At 43.6% G+C, this 17,530-nt stretch overlaps 1 protein-coding gene and 1 long non-coding RNA gene across 4 annotated transcripts in view; one reads left to right on the forward strand and one right to left on the reverse strand.

Annotated features, from left to right (window-relative positions):
- The window catches only part of fam222ba (family with sequence similarity 222 member Ba), a 31,150-nt gene extending 14,031 nt beyond the window's left edge, over positions 1-17,119 (reverse strand). The window contains exon 1 of one of the 3 annotated variants that reach the window (XM_032533806.1): positions 16,974-17,108. The gene's annotated coding sequence lies outside the window, so the exon portion shown is untranslated. Of the gene's footprint in view, positions 1-16,011; positions 16,067-16,962 lie in introns of those variants that run through there. The other 2 variants (XM_032533807.1, XM_032533805.1) reach the window with 2 other exon arrangements.
- The window catches only part of LOC116700525 (uncharacterized), a 10,735-nt gene continuing 3,540 nt past the window's right edge, over positions 10,336-17,530 (forward strand). The window contains exons 1-2 of the long non-coding RNA XR_004334675.1: positions 10,336-10,425; positions 12,899-12,901. This is a non-coding gene — a long non-coding RNA (uncharacterized LOC116700525). The remainder of the gene's footprint in view (positions 10,426-12,898; positions 12,902-17,530) is intronic.

The raw sequence follows: 17,530 nt of genomic DNA on the forward strand, positions 1-17,530 counted from the left end.
ATCCACTCTTGTATTTACATCAGCGGGTTGAAGCCTCTTGGATGATGTCCACTGCTCCTCACAGTGGAGAAGATGGCAGTAATGGTGGTGAGATGGAAGGATGAGAAGATATCGGGCAGGAAGTGTCCCGGCTATCTTTATCAGAGCTATGTAATAGCCATTACCCGTCCCCCACGTCAGCACTGCGGGGACATCCAGCCAAGGTCCATTCTCCGACTTAGGGTCAGTTCCACTAACAGCCACTTAAGCCTACCCGCCTACCCGAAGAGCTCTGCAAATGTGGAAGGTAGAGCTAAGTGTGTTCAGTCATGTCAAGCTTAGGCCAAGGTCAGACGGGCCGACACAAAGGGCTGGCTGCGCCGCATGCATTGTGTCATGAATGCCAAAATACCGGGGCCCCTCGCTATGCCGTTTGACAGACATGTTTACACCTGATAGAAAATGCAGGGTGGATGGCCTGCCAAAACAGAGGGGATCCAAAGTGAGGGGTGCCAGCCTAGTTATTTATTTATCTGCTGCAAATCCATCCAGAGTGCAGCCAGAAGCTGGGCATGCCTCAGTGAGGAGTAAGCCAGCCTACTCTCAGACATGACAGTCTTAACCCACTTGAGGGAGAGAGAGAAAAAAAAAGATCTGACATGTAGTAAAAGAAAAGGAAAGCGAAGCGAAGATCTCATGAAGCAGCTCTCGAGATTGGATTTGATTTACTCACATTTACTCGTAATACATCTCACAGTAATCAATGATTCAAATAAATCAGAGCTTATTCTAAAACCCTCCATGACACTGTTCAGAGACTGGGCCTGTTTTCACTCAGCATTGCAATTAAAACACTTTGAGCCCCACTTTAATGATCCAAGCGCATGGTGTAAAGTGCACGGTGCAGGTGCGTTTAGGGCGTGTCCAAATCCACAAGGGTGGAGCGATGGACTGGAAATTGACAACTGTGTCGGTCTTCGACTATCAAAGAAATGTGCGCTGGGCTTTCCGCTGGGTGCAAGATAGAGCCCTTTGACTAGGTAGTTGGACTTGGAAACAATTGTCAACAAAGTGAGTCTGTAGCTGTACAGACAGCTGTAATGTTAACATCAGCAAGCTAACATGCTCACAATAACAGTGCTACCATGCCAATGTTGAACTTTGGCTCAACTGTGTTTTTTAATGTGCTTTATAATAAAGATGGATTGTAGTGTTTAGCAGGTTTGCCATGTTCACGATTCTAGTTTAGCATGTAAGCATGCTAACAATTGCTAATTGGCAGTACAGCTGGCTGAAGGGAGTGCTATTAACTTTGCAGGTATCCGATCATAAACCAAAATATTTGGCAGATTAAAATTGGGACTCAATGATGGTGGTAGATGAAATGTTAAGGGATGACCAACCAAATGTCAGTGAAACTACTGTACTGGTAATGCTAGAGGAAGTCAGGGAATCACCAAAGTCATAGGGACACGTCAATATCTGAACAGAGGTTTGTGCCGATCTATCAAGCAAATGTTATAATATTCACCAGATCAAGAGATCAGCAGTCTACATTAATGCCTGTACAAGATGTCTTGACAAAATAGTTGTTGAGATATTTGAGCTAAAGTGGTGTACTGAACAACGATGGACCAAAGGACCGACATTGCCGTCCCTAGAGCCACACTACACTAGCTTGGTGTAATGGATATGCAAGAGGATAACAGTGGAGAAACACTGAGAAAAACCGGAATGCAAGTAAACACCATGGATGAGATTCTGTATCCTCTGGAGAAACTTCAGCCTTCTGCCATCAGATCACACAACTCCGAGACGTCGCTCATACATATGAGAGCAACACTGCTCCCTTTCATCTCCTCTGTGGTGCCACCGCATCAGTGTTATCTTCACATATCCCCATATCACACCAGACAACAATGTGCTGAGTCACATGCTGCTGTGTCAGATGCCAGACTGTGGGGTTGGGTACAGGACTAGGATGGCATGGTTAGAACAACACAGACATACAGATACTAGGCTACCGTTAATCTACCATCTCTGTGGGGATCAGGGTATGTGCAGCGATAGATTGTCAGACTTTAGGCAGCTGGTTTTTCAAGTTGCATGCTTGGAACTGGAAATACACTGTGGCTAAGAGGAAATGATGCAATTAGCCTCCTACATTTAATCCCTTTCAGGTCTGAAATAGAAATGAGCCCAGTTGCCCAACAGAGGTTTAAAAGCAGACTTCTTGTCCTAACTATTTGACTGTAAGTCGGCCAGGCCTTTTCCCTGGTTAGTTAGTGGGAAATAACTCAATGTGTTGAGAGCTAGAGCGCAGCAGCATTGTTCCAGCTGGCGGAAAAAGGGGGAAATGAAGATGGAGTGGTTTGATTTCATTTGTTAGCAGGTGCATCCATTTTGTGTTCTTCCTCACACCCACCTCGCCTCTCTCAGTCAAAGCGCTTATCAGAAATTGGACACCCCAGTGACAAATTGAGCCTGCGATTAAAGGGAGAAAGGGGAAAGCTTTGTTAAGTGCAGCTGATTGGGATCCCAGGCTGCCCTCACACATCAGGTGTGTGTGTGTGTGTGTGTGTGTGTGTGTGTGTATATATATATATATGCTTGGTACAGAGCCAATAGCAGAGCTGACACCACCACCTCCACTTCTCTCATTTTCCCCTCTCCCCAGGTGTTCCCACGGCTTACATTTCTGCTCAGAGTACTCAGCAAACAAAACCAAATCAATGCAGCTGCTCCCCATCTCTCTCTCTCACACACATTCACAGATATATACAGTACATGCATAGTAAATTCCACAGGCAAACAAATATACACCAGTGATTTTTTTTTCCCCTGCAGAAATAATGACCTCCTCTGGTATAGCCAGTGTCTTCTTATTGACATGTATGCTGTGTTTAACAAAGAAAAAAGTTAAGCATTTGTGTGTTTGTCACACCCAGACCCATATTATTGACCCAGCACTAACCAGCCCTGGCCTGTTTGCCAGCACAGCTAGGCTGATTTAAGAGGGGGTCAGAGCAGCTCTGCTAGGCAGGACTGTGCAAGCGCTGACTCTCACAAATCATCCTAAAAGGGCTTAACGCACAAAAACAGCTTCCAGTGTTACACAGGCCTGCTGTGAGAGATTTATCCTCTTTGCCATTATACTAACTGGCCTCTCTCCCATATGAGCTGCTGCATATATACCAATTCATACACACAAAGAAAACACCCTAATTAGACTTTATGCCTGGAGGAATCGCTCTAAAAATTCAACCTTTTGTTATTCTGCATTAAAAACATCTTGTCTACCATTACTCTTCTTATTTATTGCTGACATGCTGCATACATGCCGTTGGTTTAAACACCTTCATGTCTTAACTCGGCCTTGTGACATATAATAAAAGTGTGAGGGGTGTCTACATCTGTAAAATGACCATCATTTTTGAAAATGTAGATGCTGTAATAATGCTGGGATACTTATTTGTGAACACTGATGAATGTAGGTAAACCAGCTTCATCTTCAACTGGGTTATTTTATGTACAGTTGAATGTGTTATTGTTAGTAATTACACTTCTGTGGCATTAAGTTTTCTAATGTTATGCATAACTGTTTAATGCAGGCTAAAGAAAAAGATTTAAGAGAATTAAGAATTGAAAGAAGAGTGGATTACTGAGACGCAGGTCTGGTGGGTGCTCTGAACTGGTGGAAATACATATACTTAAATAAATAAATACATAAATACACATGGTGTATATATTGTGCTGCAACCACACAAGTCAAAAACAAATACCTACTCGCCGATTCCAAACCCTGCTGTGTACACGTTCGATAAAAGCAGATCGGTCTCCATCCTGTGTCTACGCAAGGTTGGTAAGGTCAATCGCCTCCATGGCAGCGCTGACATTCAGTCCGGCCTCCAGCGAGACCAAACAAGTCCCCCTCGCACCTACAGACCAGCTGAGGAATAAAAGACATCTTTTCCAACCAGACAGGGTTGTGTGAGATGCGTACCTTTTCCCCTTGGCGAAACACACAAGACATTTGTGGTCGCTCCTTCATCTCCTGTGTATATGTGAGAGCCTCTCCACCCCCCCCCCCAAGTACTTTCCCCGCCAGACATTGGCTGAGGGCACTGGGCAGTCAGCTGGTGACTCTGTGGAGAGACAGGCAAACACATGCCCGGCATGACAAACATCGCACCTCTGTGCCTGCATGGGAACATCTGGCCCTCCCAGACTCGCAGGGCCCTCTGTCTGTCTGTCTGTCTGCGAGCCTACACATACTGATAGGGTTAGGGTGTGTGTTGATGTTGTCATGGCACAAATTTCTTTCTCAATTTGTATTCCTACACAGGTACTGGTTTAATGTACAACACCAACTACAATACCAAGCCAAATGTCACACAACAACCTCAGCACTATTTATGATTATGCAAGTACTGATTTAGCAGCTCTTTAGCACTGAAATGTTGGGATGTCAAAACTATTTATCTTGTAAGTTAACTCACTTCCATATTTTGCCCCTGACCCCAGTTTTGTCCACCAATTTGTACAGATTGAGTTTAGAATTCCACAATGGCTGGACTTTCAACCTCAATATGTTTAAATACAGACCAAAATGTGTTCATTTATCGTTAAGTATGGTTAACTGTCAAATACCGAAAGCTAGCATCAAATTCCTGGTCAGATTGGTTATCTTGGTTACTTATTCTTTGTTCTGGTTCATAACAAAGATTAGCTTAAAATATTCAATCTCTTCTTCGGTCCTGTACCAGTGAGATAGAGTCATATGAGTAATAGTTAGCCCAGATGATAAAACTCCTTTTCCTATCGCTCACTCTCTTTTGCTTTCTTGCATTATCCCCTCTCATACAGATCTCCCGCGGCCGTCCAATGATTCAAGACTGATGAGGCATGCTCAAAAGGTCTACGCCATTGAGCACAGCATTAATGCACCCAGCAGCAAATTTTTGCCATCGACCCTCGTTCCCTGCAATAAGGACAGAGCCATCAATCAGGCCGAGATAGCAGACACCAGACACGGGCTGATGAAGTAGGGGACTTTGGAGCTAATGACAAATGGATCCCTCAGATATGGCCACAGTCTTCTATGACAGTCCGCCGAGAACACTTGACCTTTAGCAAAAATGAATCACTTTTTGCCGACACTGTGCAATGCAAAAACGGAGAATATGCAAACTGCTGTTGCTTTTAGGAAAGTGTGGTTATTGTGTTAGGACTCCTGGGTCCGGGTGAGAGTCTCGGCCCTGTCACTCCCACAGCTGCTGCTGTCCGGCCCAGACCTCCTCTGTTCTTACACCAAGGCTCTGGGAGTGACCTTCAGGAGGCCTGCTAGTCCTGCTAATTGGGGTCTCTATAGAGCACAGCAATTCCACCCCCCCCCCCCCCCCCCCCCCCCCCCCCCACACACACACTCCACTGGAGGGGGGGGGAAGAGATAACAGGGGTCTGTGCTATTTGCTTTGTGGAAAACAGTCACAAAAAATGGAACCTGGGCTTAAAAACTGAACTTTGAAATACAGAATCAAACTTGGGCTGCACTGAAGGGAAACCAGTAAGATCACCTAAGAGTCCTTTGTAACATGGATGCTGAATATATAGAGCTCAACAAAATAATAATGTAACATTGTTCAAAAAAAGTTATTCCTCTGATATCAAAATGTCACAAGTTCTCCATAATTCTACACAGAATATTTCACAATTTTAAGAAAATACCACTATATGATTAACATTCGAAGATAAATACTTGATATTGATATATTGAACGTACCTCACCGCCGTCACAACAGCCGGCCAACACTCCTAAAATCAGTATTTGGTTATCCCAATTAAACCAGAGAAAAGCAGCTATTTCTCACAGTTGCCACAAGTTTATTTTGTGCAACAACAAAAAAAAATACTTAAATAGTAGCTGGTTATTTGTCTGTTCTGAACAACCTAACCTCACCGCAGTTCCAACAGCCGAGCAGAGGTTTTGCAAATGTGACATAAAAGATTCAAAGATAGCATCGCCAGAAGCAACAAAGTGCTGTGGGTTAAAACAGTGGTAGAACAAAGTAGAAAATCAAATATATGTAAACGTCATGGCCAAGTTATACCAAGTAATATTAGTGAGTGAACAACAGTTGAAAATAAAACCTCAAACACCACAAAGCGGATCATGGCTTTCTAAAAGGGTATGTGGGTTGGGCAGCTCAGCTCTCTGCTCTTAGGGACATGGAGGAGACAGTGACACAGGTAATGTAGAGCAGGCTCAGCCAGGCTGCACCTGTGCACTTGGAGCTTGCCAACACATCATCATATCAGGGCCATCACTCAAATAAAAAGGGGAGGAACATGTGCAGGAAGTCATCCTGCAAAAAAAACAAAAAAAACAAAAAAAACAAAAAAAAAAAAAGCTGTTTTGTCGAGGAGCTTGGTTTTGAGGAATGCGTTAAACGGCAAAATACACACTTTTCTAAAAGGAATTTAGGGACATAAAGTGAACATGGTACTGATTTTAAAGTAGCGATAGATCCCGTGAATGAGACTTTGAGCAAGGGTGGCCATGAATAGAAAGGTCTGCATTTAATTTGCTAATCCATCATTCCAATTGTACTCTGCAACAAAGGGGGAGAAGAGTGGTGGGGCATTCAGAGGCAATGGAGCATGCTGAGGGGTGCGTGTGTGTGGTTCTCCATGGAGCCCGAGAGGCCGTGGCCCTTGGCCCTAAAAGCCCGGCCAGCGCTGGGGAGAATGGGCTCTGATGAGCTCAACGCAGGCAAGACTAATCCCTTCATGTCCAAAGAATTGTTTAACTATGTTTGACTGATTAACCCAAACCTCTCGATTGCGCTTACAATCTATTTGCTCGATCAAGTCTCCTGCACTCCACATGCTGCAGTGTGTGGGTGGTGAGGGAGAGAAAGAAAAAGTGAAAGAATGAGACAAAGAGAGAGACAGAGGAGGGAGAGAGAGAGAGCTGCAAAACAATCCATTTGGAGGGTGCACACAGAAGTCAAAAGGACAGCTTTTTGGTTCTACTTGCAATTCTCCAAAAGCACATGAGTTCCTGCGAACCAGCTGTTGGTAACATTCAAAGGTCAGAGAACTCTTGCCTTGAGAGATTTCACGTACAAAGTCAGCCGGGGTGTGTTCTCATACTGCACTGGCGTGCTGGTTTTTCCACCAGCTTCATGGGAAAAGGAAATTTAAAAGGCACTCTCCCCTGCGTGGAAAAAGAGGTTGCCAGGAAGATTAACCCAGCTTCCTTTTATAGCCTCTGACAAGAGGTTAAATCACACATTACACTGCCTGAAATGTCTCCTAGTAATTAGATCAAGAATATTACTCTCTCTCTCTTCTTCCCCTTGCAGACTGCAGCTGATCAAAGCCTAATGATGGTGTCAGTGCCATTGGCAGTGTTGGCTGGGTAAATCTCCCCATCGGGATGGCAATCTGTCGGGGCCGCGAGCCCTGCTAAACAGCACAGGACGAGAGCACAATGGCGCTCGACACAAAGTAGACTAAATGAACCGCGTCTTTCACCAACAAACTATCCATCGCCAGTGCACCATCCAAACTCACCGTAATGATGAAACATCCATTTGTTTTGGGTCTAGGACTGCAAACTTTATACAAGTACGCACTCCGCTGAGATGTATACAGTGAGAGAGCTGTTGGTGACATCTGTGATTTTTATCCTAATAACCGTGAAACCCACCACCAGTGTATCTGCTGTCTTTCCATGCCAGAGCAGATCTAAGCAGCACCTGGTCCCTTGATGGGGTGAGGGGGCTACTGGCTATTAATTACAGAAAGCTGACACGCAGCGCAGGCAAACCCTCGCAATGAGACCCTGGGACGTCAGATACAGAGCAAGACGAATGCTTCTCTGTCACACAGCAACATGACCTGCCTCAGGACTCTTTACACACGAGCACTTTCAAGTATGCCTTTCAAAATTGTGGCCCACCCTTCTTCCTCTGCCCCCACCCCGTCTCCCTCTCTATCTCAATCACATTCTGCGGATGTTACACTACTTCAGGGGATATTTTCTGACTAATGCAAAATGGTTGTGCTGTAGCATGATAAAAGTTGGCATTTTCCTTTTCTAATTCAATGCTTCCTTTGTAAACAACCTCGCAGTTTCATGTGTGCGCACTTCCACACGCACGCAGGTTGCAAACACATCACACATAATGGGCAATTTCCATTATTTGCTCTCAAACTCAAACAAAAGGGGGAAATGGCAGGAGATATGCCAATCATTTATCGTTGAAAGATGTCTGACAAAGGAAGCCCGTAGAAACTTGACAGCTTTTCTTTTTCCACGTCAGTCCCCCAGCACAACCAGCTCCTAAAAAAGGGGCCCCAGACAACAGACTCCCGCAAGAGGGCTGACCCCAATCTTAACCCCATACAGGTGGCACAGTGTGAACACAGGAAGCAGGAGTGCTGTTCACAAGAGTCAGGGAGAAAATGTTGTTCTCACCCAAAGACCTGCTCTCAGAGATCATTTAGACAGGCACAAAGACAGCTCGATGCCAGTAAAGCGTATTCTAACGTGCTGAAAAGTAAATCCCCTTCAACGCTTTAATGGTGAAGACAGGTTCTCAGTGTAGACTAAAAGCATCTGTTTAAGGGGGGGTGAGAGTCACAATGTTAGATCAAACTCTACAACTATGTACCAACACTGTCCAATGCTCTGAAGGCTGTTAATCTTTGTGTGTTGCAGAAATGTTGTGGTTCAGAGTTTAAATAGCGACTTTTAAACCTATGGGGGGGGGTTGTCAAGTGTGGGCTTCTAGTTCAGGACAATAATGCAACTCCTATCCTATTACTGCCTGAACTATATTCAGCTATGAACTAGTAATGGGCGATAGAAATGATATGCAGTATAAACGATACAAAGTTGGCCTACGATAAGGGATTTAAACTATATTGCATTATTGCGATGTTGATGATGCAATCTAGCCGCGAAATTTAGAGCCACGAGCTGCAACCGGCTGCAACACATCGTCGTCATCTTAAGTAAACATGGTCGCACGGGCTATGGAGAAGCTGGTAAAAGAGCGGTAACCTGACAAGCATCTGGATGTGGGTCTGGGAACTCCCCATTGGCAGGGCTCAATTTGAGGGGCGGGATAAACGGTTCTCTTTTAAATTCCCTCTATGCACGCAATAGGATAGCGCTACAACCAACCGGAACCAACTTTTTCCGTAGCCGGTTGGCAAATCTACAAACACATCTTCTTTTTTAAGAATGACTCCAGAGTTTAACTCCAAGTCTTCCAGAGTCGCGGCCAAAGCTGATTGGACAATTTTCCGGACCGACTGACCTTTATTTCTTAAAGTAATGATGGACACTCATTTGTCTTTACTTAGCCGATTGGTTCTTGCCATAATATGAATTCTACCAGTTGTCCAATAGGCTGTCGGCTGTGTATCAACCTGACTTCTGCACAACACAACTGATGGTCCCAACCCCATTAACAAGGCAAGAAACTCCTCTAATTAACCCTGACAAGGCCCACTTGTGAAGGGAAACCATTTCAGGTGACTACCTCATGAAGGTCATTGAGAAAACACCAAAGGTTTGCAGCGTTATCAAAAAAGCAAAGGGTGGCTACTTTGAAGAAACTAGAATATAAGACATGTTATTTCACACTTTTTTTGTTAAGTACATAATTCCATATGTGTTCATTCATAGTTTAGATGCCTTCATGAAAATAAAGGAAACGCATTGAATGAGAGGGTGGGTCCAAACTTTTGGCTTGTACTGTACATGTTTATGTGCGTGCAGTGGTGTACTCTAATGTATTTTAGCGGGTCTACTGTACTATATAAATATATGGACTAGGCCTGTATAATTAATTGTTATAAAATTGCGATCTTGATTCACCTTGTTCACAACTTCATTTTTAAATACCTTTTTTATGACTGATTCTCATTTCACTTTACGAGCCGACGGCATCACAAACGCTACTACAGTCTTCTGTGAGTTTTAAACATAGAACGTATGAAATAGGTTTTAAAGCGCTGCAATGCTCTCCCTTCTCTTCATTGAAGCCTCTGTGTTTACAGGCTTGTGGTGATGCCCAATGTGCTATAGGTGCCCAAAAAAATGTTTGGTCCTATATCAATTCTAAGCTTTATTAAAAAAACAAAAAAAACAAAATCGTGATTCATATATTTCCCTGAATCGTGCAGGCCTAACACGGACCAGAATGGACATATCAAAGTGGGGCGTCCGGGTGTCCTCCCCCTGGGAAGATGTGAGCATCAAAGACTTAATTTCCTTCATTCTGATACACTTTAATGCACAACTTTAAGTTGGAAATACCAACTAATTTAATAGAAAGTATTGTGCATTTTTAAGTAGATATATGGAAATCCTGGAGCATTCTTAGTGGGTATATTGTGTATACCTGCGTATCACGTAGACTACACCACGTGTGTGTGTACAAGTGTGCGCTGTCACTGTTTTGCACTTTTTACTCTCTATGGCATGGCACTACTGTAATTTTAAAACTTTTATGCTTTCTTTAGTTATGTATATGTACCTTATACTGGAAGTATCTATTTTCAAAAAATGATTTTGCTTTCATTTTGCACTTTATTATGTTTTCATTTGAAGTATCTTTGCACTACACTTTTCAAAATAGCCATGCCTAATACTGGAAGTATTTCCCTAATTCACAGTATCCATTCCTTTATTAACAAGACCGCAGTTTTCATTATATAAAAAGAACAAAATGAGTTACATTAAGCTGCAGGTAAGAAACTTTATGTTTGAAATGTGTTTTTATTTAAAGTATCTGTGCATATTTGCCTAATAAAAGTATTTTCAGTACAGGGTCTGTTCCTTAACTAAAAAGACAGTTTTTCTTGTTCTCTGCATCTTGGGAGAACTAAGTGTAGTGCCTTTTAGAATGGTTTGCATCAAAGCAAAGAAACCCAATACTTTAAGCTTTTTCTTGGATTTTCTTTATCTGCAACATTATGTTGTACGATTACAGTTTTGCACAATAAATGTTCTCAAAACTACGTTTCCTTGTCTTTATAAAAAATAAACACATTTAGCAGTTTGGCTTTCCTTAGGAGATATATATATATATATATATATCGATATATATATCGCAAGAGGCTGCAATGTATATTACAATATGGATTTTAGGCCATGTCGCTCATCCTTACTATGATCTGTGATTATAGCCAGCACCCCCTACCCCTGGCAGAGCGACAATTGCATCAATGCACATTCCAGAAAAAGCAGCCAGACGAAGACAGCAAATACACCGGAGAGGAGACATAAACAAAGTAAGCTAGTTTGAGAGCTGCACCGATGTTTACTGTCTCGCTAAGTGCATTTCATCCCCACTGCTTTCACAGCAGCGGCGGTATTTCAGCATGCGGTACAGAGGGGCTCCTGATGCCACAGGTCTGTGTACAGAGGGCTCAGTCACAGGCTGGGGAGACTGTTTGGACAATGTAGGTGTCAGACACACTGCCTGTCTGGAATAACGATTCAGTTTAGCCGCTACAAAACACCCTCCGGTTTCTTTATAGTGGAGGTTAAATAAAAAACTAACTTGACTGTTTTCTGCGTGTAACTGTTGAAAACCTCATAGGAATTTCTGCCATGTTTGACTTGGTACGTTGCAATCAGCGAGAAAGGTCTGCATTCGCTTCAAACAGGCATTGAATGACATGCCAGAGATTAGCCTCTGAAGGTCAGTCTTTGCCTATCCTTTCAGCCGCTTTTCACGACACAACCCTGGGCCCTTTTGAACAACAGGAAGAATGTCATCTGGTTACTTTTCAAGGCATGGAGATACCATTCAGTGTGGCCAACAATGGCAGCAAACAGGACCAGAGGGTTAAGAGGTTATAAAAGGGCCCCATTCTAAGCGCTGCTCGATCTCCAGTCCGCCGCACGCACACAGAAACAACACACCCACACACTGAGGCCTGGAGAAGTGGTGCGAGTTGATAAACTGAGAAGGGTCATGGCAAAGTGCCGTGCATTGACCGCTCGCCTCAGCCTCAGTCCCTCCCCAGCAAAGCTCTTAACAAAGCAAGCCTCCGAGCGTCGACTGCTTTGTCAGGGTTTCACAAACACTCACTGCTTGGTGATTTTGGAAAATATGACTGTATGATACCATAAACTCCATCTTTCGGGTTACTGTGTCTTGCCAAAGGTTACAAAGAGTAAAAAAAAACAAAAAAACAGTTGTATTACCAATTTCACAGACCTACTCTCTTGGCAAGAAAATAAAATACTGGGATTTTAAATACCTCAAATATATGACTTTCAGAATAGTCAGTGAATGTAAGATAACTAGGCTTACAGTATGGCAAAAACTGGGAAATGCACCCATATAACACAACTGAAATTCTGGTATTAAAGAGTAACATTTCTCCAAACACACTATACGCTGTGTTCAATGACAAGGCAGTAAAAAAAATGATCTGCCATTATTCAGGTTGTAAAGCCTGTTCCAAACAGACTCTTAGTCTCCAGCCAGAGCTGAAATCCTCAACCAATTTAGTCTCTAACGAACTCTCTGAAATATTAAAAATAAAGCCCAATTAGCCAACAGCATTTTATATCTCCCTCTATAATCCTCTGGTAGCTTAGCTTTATCTAATGTCTGCGCCAACTATGGCACTTTGAATTCGCTCTCCCTCTATCCCCTCCACTTGATATCCCCTACAGCTTTACTGGTGCTTTGTTGTGGCATTCTTCCTGACCCTGCAGACCGGGTCAGACTCAGAGCCTCTCCGGTGGTGGCTAATGATGCCCTGATATGTACAGTTGGCATGGACGCTGGAAAACTACAGCAATAACCGCAGACATGCTAATGGCGTCTATTAGGATTACTTAAGAGTGATATGGGAGTCGTCTGGCAACCTCCTATTACAGTGGGTTGGTACTGGGGGTGGAGAGTGTCAGTGGAGGGTCGGTGATCCGTTTGAGGCAGCCTTATCTTGTGCCATAAACCGATAACAGTATCTGCCCTTCTCTTCTGCTGTTCCTGTGCACTGAAGGTGGATAAAGAACCCTGTTGTCTCTCTCCAGTGCCTCTGACAAGCCTGATCAGACAGATGCTGGCCTAAACCAAGCCTTATTCCTCCTGCTGCTATGACTGCTGTTTTTGACGTGAATGTCACCGGGAGGCTTAGATTCTTTCCTGATTGCCCTCAAGCTGAAGACACAACAATTTCAGAAAGCCCTTTGGTCTTGGTGTTTTTAACATCGGGTTGCAGCACTCCCTGGCTTAAAGCCTCAGGTTTGCTGATTACGCAAACTACCCAGCAAGAGCAGGGCTTTTTGCCCTAATTGGACCTGCCAGCTAACATGCAAATCCATACAAAAAGGAAAAAGTGTCACAAAGAACACAAAAATTCAGCAAACAAAGAATCAGGCTTAGCGCCTGTAGTCATTCAGCACAACATAAGACAACCCATGTGAACAAAACTAAATACCATCACAGCTAACCCACAGCCTGAGCCCTGCAGGTCAGTCCCTTTTTCTCAGAGGTGCATCATCAAACTGGATGCATCACGTGGCCCCAGTTCTTAACTGCCAGCCTGGCCTGCATTTGATCCTCACATTGGGTCTCCTGACTTTGACACAAAGGCTACCGAACGTCTGCCTTTTGTCTGAAAACAAATTCTTACAGCTGGGAAGACATCGGGTGGCCTCACAGAACCTATCTCCAAGTAGTGGGTGGCTGAGTATGGGCTGACAGCTGCCTTGGTGACTGGAGGATTGAAAGGTGGAGCCGGGTGGCACATTATTGGTACCTGGAACGTCCCTGGCCTGCTGTCTGGGACGGGGGGGGGTCAGCCTCATTTAGCAAATGGATGATATTCAACAAATTCCGCTCATCTAAAACTACCGGGGTGAGGAAAATAAAAATCTGATGTGCACATCAAATTCAGACAACACCTGCAAGTGATTGGACATACACAGGCCCCCGCTGGAATATGAAAGGAAGAAATGTATTGCATTGAGAAGAGCGTACCGTTACACATTTACAATTCAAGTACCGTCTCTAAAATGCTACATCAAATGACTGGCTTTGAATAAACCGAAATGAGCCTCAGCCAAGTGGCTCATTCCAGCACAGAAAAGCATTGCATCAAAAAATGTGCTGGTTAGTTAAGCCATTTCACAGTCAACAATCACAGAATCAGGATTGCTACTAATCAATGTATTTTAATGAGCTCCCTGTGAATCCCAACAACAGCTGAAACATAAAAACTGTGCTCAAGTTCTCTGGTTCACTCTTTGTACCTTGTGATCTGTTATTCATAGTCTTGCTATGAAGTCTCTGAGAAATAAAGCAAAGCTTTGATGTTATCCCCTTATTACTGTTGTCTGAGATGAGCCTAATGTTGGGAATCAGATCATTTGGCTGTCATGTGGTGAACCCGGGATTCAGAGTAAGGTGCTCAGAATGATTGATTTGGCTCTGTGAAACTAATTACCACTCACTAATCACTGACTAACTCACTAACTAGAACAACGTTTGATACAGTGAGGATAGTATCTAGAAAAGTGTGTGGGCTCATATAACATTCACACTGAACTCTACTCACTAGTCTACTTTAAAATGTAAGTAAACTCGAATACGTAGGTGTGTACAGTGTACGTTCTCCACAATATGTATTTTTTTGGCAGTAGTTTAACCTTGTCTAGAGGCAATGGTAGACTGAGAGGCTATAGCAGCCAAGATGCTACACAAGTATTTTAGAGGTAAATACACTCCTCTGCCCACAATGTAAATCAATATGTCCCAATATATCTGTCAGTGGTTGGCTGAAGGAAAAAAACAAAAGCAACTTGCTTTCCTGTCAAGTTGCCCTCAGCAAAGACTCTGGGTTTGCGGTGACAGGTCAAAGAGTCAGCACATGACTCACTGGCAAAGGAGGAGAGACACTTTGAAAAGCCATGCAGAGATCTAATTAACACATGCATTCAAGTGGTATTTCAATTTGGCGGAACGCTGTAATTTTCTACAATGCTGACCAGCATGACATGAACAAACTAACCAGATGCTCCTGACATTCTGGCTTATCTGCTGCCAGTAGAAGTAAGCTCTAACACACAAATCAGAAGTCATTACATGTTGAAAAGGACACAAAGCCAAACTTATTTTTCTATTATTACGCTGTAAGCTACTGCAAAATCTACAGAGTCACTGTTGTCACAATATCTCATAGTACCTTTGAAGCAAACTCATTCTTCTTAGGTAACTGTCAGATGGCTGTCATTAGAAGCGGACTGCGTTTTACAGATGGGGAGAGGCTTAGCAGCCATTTGTTTTTAGGACCTAATTAATCTTCATTGTGCTGGGACAGATAGCACCCCAATGCAAAAAGGGTTCATTCTACACGCTAATTGCAGGGAGTCTAGGGGCCCCGAGTTCCCCAGACAACAAGGTCTGAAATTTAATTATCTGCTCTTTGCAAAATGTAGGGGTAGAAAGCTACGTTGCAAAAGTGCACTTTTGGGCAAGTAATGTCAGGCTCTTGTTTGAGTAAGCACAGGATACCACTGAGCACATCCTCCCTGCTGCCATTTAACAAGACAGTCTCACCTTTGTCAATGTAAAGGAAAGATAATGGCCTTTTTACATAACGACGGATTTATTCAACTGGAAATATAGTCATGCAAATGTAGACTGAACAGTTTTCATCTGTCTCTCTCTCTCTTCTCGACATTACTCAGTTGTATCATCTTACCATGTGCAGAGTAAACCCGATCACTTCCATAGTCCAGTCAGTCGCAGGAGTGTTGCTTTACTGCGTTTTTTTTTTTTTTTTTTTTTTTTTTTTTTTTTTTTTTAATCATATCCGTCAAGCTCCATGACATTATAGACCCGACAACAACAATAAAGCCAGACTCAGAGCAGCCAAAGACAACAAGGACAGGCTGTGGCAACATTAACATTCCGCCGTGTAAAGATCAGGCTTGGAGGGGGTGAAACATCGATAGGATCCCATTAGTTAAGTGTGCCCTTAGGTTACCTGAAATTTGATCAGAGATAGACCTTTTCCTTCCAGACACGAAGCATTAGGCGCTATGGCAAAAAGCTGCTCTCCTCCTCTGAAACTACTCCTCCTCCTCCTCCTCCTCCACCTCCTCCTCCGTGGTCGGGGTTGTGCGGCAGGATCAGGATGAGCCCGGTGACGTCAACCTTTTGTTATCACCTTTAACACTTGCCTTTGCAGGTGGAAACACTTTCCCCTGCCTTTAAATCGAGAGGTGCTATTTGCAGACACGCTGCGAGCGAGGAGCGTACACACATTAGTCTCACAAGTGAACACGACTGACTCCAAACACGGATCCATGTCTACACGTCTCAAGGAGTGTATCGGATACTAGCAGTGGGAGACAACTTAGCGACATATGTAAGCTATACTTTGAATAGCGTAAGATAACTTCATCCGCAGCTGGCTTCTTCTAGGAAAGGTACTTAGCATTTCTCTTGAGGGGTGACACAGAACTATCTGCATCATGTTCATGGAAGTCCAAATGATGATGTTAAATAATTTGGCAAGCGAAGGGAGCTCTCCTTAATCCTTAGTGGTTGTTGTCTTAATGCAAAAAAACAACTAGCTTAACAGCTCTACTACACACGCGCACAGTTTCATTCAGGTAACACCAGCTTTCAACAAGAATGTACGGCTCCTTTAGCGCCTGAATAGACATTTTTGCCTCATAAAAGACAGTTAAGCCGCCAGGGTTTACAGTAGATATACAGACAATACAGGAGTCCAGCACAGTAGCTATAAAGCTGCATGTTGCCAGTCAGTGTGCCAGCTGACTGCCTAGGCTCCGGGCTAGCTAACCTAGCCAGCCAGTCTGAAACAGTCCCATTGTTGCCTTCGTGAGCTTTCCTAATATGTATGCCACAATTTCAGAGGATGTCACACAGTGTTGGGCGGCAGCCGTGTTATCAAAATACAACTACTTACTCTCCGTTCACCTCTGCGAAAGGCATCGTTTAGTACGTCGCCATGGTCTAAAACGGACAGATTTTCTCCCGTTGCCCTGCGCTGCCGAATCACTGCTGGCTGCTGCTGTCTGCGGCAGCAACTTCTGGCGCATGCGCGGTAACTGGGACCGTTCCAGACTGCGATGTGCGCTGCGCAGGACAGCCGGGTGGTTTAAAGGTACAGTCAGTGTGGAATTTAATTGGACGTCGAAATATCTGTAGGACGTTTGCCATTGGTAGGTGAAATTGGTGAATTAACATGTTAAATCATTGTGCCAGCTTTATAATATCAAAATACATGTGAAACTCATAGCTTAACATCATATCAAAATAATAATAACAATAATGATAATTTAATGGGGTGTTATGGTGCTAAATCAGCTTTGAAAATAATGTCACCAGTGCTGGAACATATTTAGTTAAATATTGTACTTATGTTTTTTAAGCACTTACATGTTGAGGCTGGGGGTGTGGCCTTGACCAACTGCCACTTTGCTCATTTGAATGCATGATGTCTCTCTCATGGGGGGGGGGAGGGCAAATTCTCT

The sequence above is a fragment of the Etheostoma spectabile genome, chromosome 13, assembly GCF_008692095.1.
Source record: "Etheostoma spectabile isolate EspeVRDwgs_2016 chromosome 13, UIUC_Espe_1.0, whole genome shotgun sequence".
In the NCBI taxonomy this organism is placed as follows: domain Eukaryota; kingdom Metazoa; phylum Chordata; class Actinopteri; order Perciformes; family Percidae; genus Etheostoma; species Etheostoma spectabile.